At 38.3% G+C, this 6,488-nt stretch overlaps 1 non-coding gene across 1 annotated transcript; it reads left to right on the top strand.

Moving 5' to 3' along the window:
• Nucleotides 1-3,947: 3,947 nt before the first annotated feature.
• Nucleotides 3,948-4,053, top strand: LOC133792854 (small nucleolar RNA R71). Its single transcript, XR_009874326.1, has one exon. It is a non-coding gene; the product is annotated as a small nucleolar RNA R71 (small nucleolar RNA).
• Nucleotides 4,054-6,488: the final 2,435 nt, after the last annotated feature.

Genomic DNA, 6,488 nt, shown 5'->3' with positions numbered 1-6,488 from the left:
TAAAAATATGCTTATGCAGAAAGTTCAATACTACCTTCCCAGCATTTGTAGGAGTAGCTGCAACTTCCACCCATTTTGATACATAATCCACAACCAAGAGTATGTATTTATTATTAAATGACAATGGGAATGGCCCCATAAAATCGATCCCCCACACATCAAATAATTCCACCTCTAGGATTCCTATCATAGGCATTTGGTCTCTCCTAGAGATATTCCCGGTTCTTTGACAACAGTCACAAATTTTCACAAATAGATTGGCATCCTTGAACAGTGTAGGCCAATAAAATCCTGAACTCAAGACCTTTGCTGCTGTCATAGTGGCACTAAAATAACCACCATACTGTAAAGTGTGACAATGAGTCAATATAGATTGCATTTCCTCTTCAGACACACACCTTCGAATCACTTGGTCTGCACAGTGACGATAGAGAATGGGCTCTTCCCAATAATAATGCTTGACCTCCGAATAGAATTTCTTTAACTGTTGTCTCGACATCTCTAGAGGTGGAACCTTAGCAACCAAAAAGTTCACATAATCTGTAAACCAAGACACCCCCTGATCATTACTCACAACAAAGAGGTGCTCATCTAGAAATTCATCATCAATTTGAACTCCACTAGCCTCATTCTCTTTCTCAAGCCTTGATAGGAGATCCGCTATCAAATTCTTGGTCCCCTTTTTGTCCCAGATTTCCATATCGAACTCTTGTAGCAACAGGACCCAACGAATCAAGCGTGGCTTAGCGTCCTTCTTGGTCATAAGGTATTTTATTACAGAATGGTCCGTATACACTATTACTTTATTGCCAATTAGGCAGGGTCTGAATTTATCAAAGGCAAATACTATGGCTAGTAACTCTGTCTTCGTGGTGGCATAATTAAGTTGAGCATCATTGAGAGTCCTACTAGCATAGTAAATAGTCTCAAATACCTTATCTACATGTTGTCCCAACACCGCTCCCACTGCATAGTCACTTGCATCACACATAAGCTCAAAAGGTTGATCCCAATTTGGGGACACAACAATAGGAGCAGAAACTAATTTCTCCTTCAGCGTGTTAAATGTCCTTAAACATTCATCATTAAAGCCACACCATTCATGAGTAGAGTGGATAAGGGCTTCGAAATCTTTGAAAAGTCCTGGATAAACCTCCTATAGAATCCAACATGTCCCAAAAAGCTACGAACCCCCTTAACAGACACCGATGGAGGTAATTTTTCTATTGTAGATATCTTGGCCTTCTCTACCTCAATACCATGGCATGAAATCTTGTGGCCCAAGACTATTCCTTCCGTCACCATAAAGTGACATTTCTCCCAATTTAATACCAAGTTTGACTCCTCACATCTTTTCAAAACCATCTCCAATTATCCATCAAAAGAGGACCCAAAGACTGAAAAGTCATCCATGAAAAGCTCTATACCTTTTGCCACCATGTTTGAGAAGATAGACATCATACATCTTTGAAACGTTGTTGGAGCGTTACACAACCCAAACAGCATTCTTTAAAATGCAAATGTTCCATAGGGTCACGTGAAGGTGGTATTTTCTTGGTCCTCCGGTGCAATGGGAATTTGATGGTACCTCGAATACCCATCCAAGAAATAGTAATAAGGATGGCCTGCCAATCTGTCCAACATCTGATCAACAAAAGGCAAGGGAAAATGGTCCTTCCTGGTTGCCTTATTCAGTTTACGGTAGTTAATACAAATTCTCCACTCCGTCACTGTACGAGTTGGAATCAGTTCATTATTATCATTCTTAACCATCATCATGCAACCTTTCTTTAGGACTACCTGAATAGGACTAACCCATGCATTGTTAGATATTGGGTAAATCACCCATGCATCCAACCATTTAAAGATTTCCTTCCGTACCACCTCCTTCATCGAAGGATTAAGCCTCATCTGAGTATCAATACTAGGCTTACTATCTTCCTCCATTAATATATGGTGCATCACCGTTGAAGGGCTTATACCCTTAATATCTGCCAAAGTTCACCCAATAACTAGCTTGTGAGCCCTCAACACCCTAAGTTACTTCTCTTCTTCCATAGGAGACAATGAAGCGAAAATAATAACTGGTAGTGTGTTGTTTGCACCTAAATATGCATAGCGAAGGTGATCAGGCAATGTCTTTAACTCAAGGACTGGTGGCTTCTCAATAGAAGGGAGCGATCTCTCAGGAACTTTCCCCAATTCCTCATATTTCTTTTTATAAACTTTCCCCCCTGAGTTCAACCACTTAACATATTCGCTGGCTTCAGTACCATCACACTCCTCTTGACTTGCAACCAAACTCAACTCAAGTGGGTTCTCTATAGACTTAACCCTTTCACCTTGTTCATCCAATACACTGACATTGAAACTACTGTCACTAGCACGAGGGTAGTTTAAGGCTTTAAAGACATTAAAAACTACATCAGCACCTTGTACTCTGAGCCTTAACTCACCCTTCTAGACATCAATCAAAGCATGCCCTGTGGCTAAAAATGATCTTCCAATTATAATAGGCACGTCCTCATCTTCCTCCATATCTAATACAATGAAATCTGCTGGGAAGATGAATTTATCTACCTTTACTAGGACGTCCTCTAGAATCCCACAGGATACTTGATAGACCTGTTCACTAACTGTAGTGTCACTGTAGTGGGACGTGCTTCTCCTAACCCCAATCTCCGATAAACTGACTATGGAATTAAATTGATACCGACACCCAATTCACTAAGAGCTCTCTCACACTAAAAATTTCCTATGGTGCACGAAATAGTAAAACTACCTAGATCCCTTAATTTATGAGGGAGCTTCCTCTGTAAGATGGCTCTGCATTTCTCTATCAAAGCCACTGTCTCAAAATCCTCCATTCTCATTTTCTTGGATAATATATACTTCATAAACTTCACATAGCTGGGCATTTGCTCCAAAGCCTCAGCGAATGGTATGTTAATGTGAAGTTTCTTAAACACTTCAAGAAACTTGGAGAACTGGTTATCGAGATTCACTTTCCTAAACCTCTGACGGTACGGTAATTTAGGAGTAGGTTCCATAATCTCAGCTTTTTTATTACCCTTTTTCTAAAGATCATTAGTGACCCTCTTCTGCTCTAGTGTAGCTGCCTGTTTATCCTGACTCTTCACCTCTTCCTCTGAAACTGAAACTGACGGCCTCTTATAACTGGTCCCACTCCTTAAAGCGACCACTTGAAAATGTTCTTTGGGTTTTACCTCTGTGGAACTAGGCAAATTTCCTTGCGATCTGCTAGAAGGTAACTTAGCCAACTGACCCATTTGTGTCTCCAAATTCCTGATTAAAGACCTTGTCTCTGTCATGAATTGATTAAACTAGTCAAGTTAAGTTGTTGGTGGGTTCATTGGAGGATGTGGTGGTGGATGAGATGGGCATGAGTGTGGATCATAATAAGTCCTAGGGTGTAGCCCATAGGTCGGTTGGTGAGATGGGTGTTGAGGTGGATATTATGGATACTGTGGTTGTAATCCTTGGTTATTTTTCCAAAATAGGTTGGGATGATTCTTCCACGCTAGGGTATATGTATTTGAATAAGGGTTGTTGGAAGTTCTTGGAAAGTTACCAATAGCCTGTGCATGTTCCAAAGGCAAATTGTCGGACCCCCACAAATCTCACAACTCATAACATTTTGTACTTGCATTGCTTGGGTGGCGAGGCTATTCTATTGCAATTGCTTAGTTAGAGATGTCATTTGAGCGGTCAATAAAGCAATAGGATCGACCTCTAAGACTCATGCCACCTTCTTATTTTCACGCTCAGTGGGCTAATTGTAATTATTCATGGCCATCTCTTCCAATAATTCATAAGCTTCATTAGTGCTTTTTCTCATAAACGCTCATCCCGATGCTGCATCAATAATAGTCCTTGTATTTCCCCCCAAACCATTGTAAAACGTGTGCACCAACAGTCATTTCTCTATTCCATGATGTGGGCACTTCCTTAGCAACTCTTTAAACTGTTCCCACAAATCATGTAAAGACTCCCCATCCAACTGATGAAAGTTATTAATCTCTCCTCTATATCGGGCTGACTTCGCAGGGGGAAAATATTTACCAAGGAATTTCTGAGCCAAGTCTTCCCAAGTGGCTATAGAATTGGCTAGTAATGAATTCAACCAACTCTTAGCTCTGTCTCTTAACAAAAACGAGAATAATCTTAATCTGACGTCATTGTTACTCACCCTGTTCCTTTTGAATGTTGCACACAACTCTAAAAAGTTGGTGATGTGGAGATTCAAATCCTCATTTGGTAGTCCCTTGAATTGGACACAATTTTGTACCATCTGAATGATCGAGGGTTTTATCTCAAAAATTTTCCCCTCGACAATAGGAGGATGAATACTTGAATGTATCCCCGTAACAGTAGGGAGTACATAGCTGCTGCATTACCCACGTTACCCAGATTTTCATTGTTGTTGACACCATTATTTGCAATCTCAGCCATTCTCTCTAACCTCTTATGTTTTCTATTCCTCTTACAAGTCTTCTCAATCTCAGGATCAATAGGCACTAGTGACACCAATCCTTGACGTCGCATACACAAATTAACCCTGAAATCAAAGAGAAGGCAAATTAGAACAAGAATCAATTATTTTGATATTGATTAAATAGTCCTTGGCAACGGCGCCAAAAGCTTGATCGGTAAAATAACGCACGCAAGTATACGTGGTCGTGACAAGTAATAATTTCTGTAAGAATGGGAACGTCCCACAGAGACTACTAATCAATTATCAATAATTTACTCTTGGTTTCTATTTGACTATCAAAATTCAGATTAATTAATAAACTAATAGTAAAAACTTATAGTAAACAAATCAATAGCAACAAGTAATTCAAGAATAAAGACCTGGGGTATTAATTTCATCAACTAATTCACTTGTCAATTTAACTATTTCAGCACAATTCAATCTCCTAATTCTATCTTACGGTATCAAAGGCAATCTCAATTCTTTATCAAGATAAAAAGAATTCAACCTATATTTGAATCTTCTACATATCTGTGACATATTTCAACACATAGCAGACATTAAACATCATAACCCTAAAAGCTACACAAATCATATAGATACTATCGTCCTATATGCAATATATATCTCAATGGCTATAGAATATTTAACTCTCCCCTCTCGAATCTCGAATTAAAATCATAAATCATACAAAAAATGGCCAATAAATTGTAAGCATTAAACACAAAACAATCGAGATTAAGAATAGAAGAAGAAGAATAAAATTGCACTTAATAGAAAATTAATAAGATCCAAAGTGACTACATTAAACCCTAGAAAAAAATGTTTAGTTCATGGCAAACATAGCTAACACAATAAAGATAAATGTTATCCTCCTTAACATCCAAAGCTTGAAAAAAATTAAAGAAGAAGAAAAATGCAGAAATAAGGCTTAGCAGTCAAAAACTCTCTAAAATTCGTAATTAAAGCCCCTAATTTAAAACCTAATCTCTAATGTTTCTTTAAACCTAAATAGTGTTTTCTCCTCTTCAGGGAAGCGCGCCATGGCCCTTGTCTTCTCATGCTTTGGCTCGTGTCTTCAGCCATCAATGTGGTACTTTATTTTATAAATCCAACGACAACCAATTGGTCTCTTGGTAGGAGGTAATGTAGTGATGGGCCAAGTCTGGTTGTCTTGTAAAGCTTTCAATTCTTGTTGCATAGCTTGTACCCATTTCGGGTCCAAAGCAGCAACCTTGTACGAGGTTGGTTCAGCATGAATGGAAACTAAAAAAATAAAATTTGTGAGATGTAGATAGTTTGGTATATGAAAGATATTTGTTTATAGGATAAGGAGTAGTAAGTTGATTTTGAGAAATGCAATGGCACTCAAAATCTCGAAGATAAGCTGGAGGGTGAGTGGTACGACTAGATCTTTTGAGAGGAGGATCAGAAGTAGATGCAGTAGTAGGTTGAATGATAGCAGTAGCAGCTGGTTGTTGATTATTTGGAGATGTAGCAGGACTTTGAGTGTTGGAAGACAAGTTTGGAGAGGGCTGAGTATCATCTTGCTGCATTGGATTGTTAGTAAAGGTATTTGTAGCAGTAGGAATAATGACAGGTTCATAATCCATGATGTTAGTTTGAGAAATAGATGAAGATGGTAAAACAACATTTGGAAAATGATCAAGTATAACTGAAGTGTCATGTAATTTGGAAAAAGGAAAAATTGTTTCATGAAAAATGACATTTCAAGATATAAAAGACTGCTTTGAATTAAGATTATAAAATTTGTAGCCTTTGATGGCAGAAGGGTATCCTATAAAAATACAAGTTCAAGCACGAAGTTGAAACTTGGTTCTATGGGCTGTTAGAGTACTAGCTAATGCTAGACAGACAAATGAACGAAAAAAACTACAATCAGGTTGCTTACCATAAAGAATTTCAAAAGGACATTTATTCTTTAAATTTGGTGTAGGGGTACGATTAATTATGTATGTGGCAGTAAGTATAC

This window comes from Humulus lupulus, chromosome 7 (genome assembly GCF_963169125.1).
Source record: "Humulus lupulus chromosome 7, drHumLupu1.1, whole genome shotgun sequence".
In the NCBI taxonomy this organism is placed as follows: Eukaryota; Viridiplantae; Streptophyta; class Magnoliopsida; order Rosales; family Cannabaceae; genus Humulus; species Humulus lupulus.
This window is presented reverse-complemented; position numbering and strand designations above follow the sequence as displayed.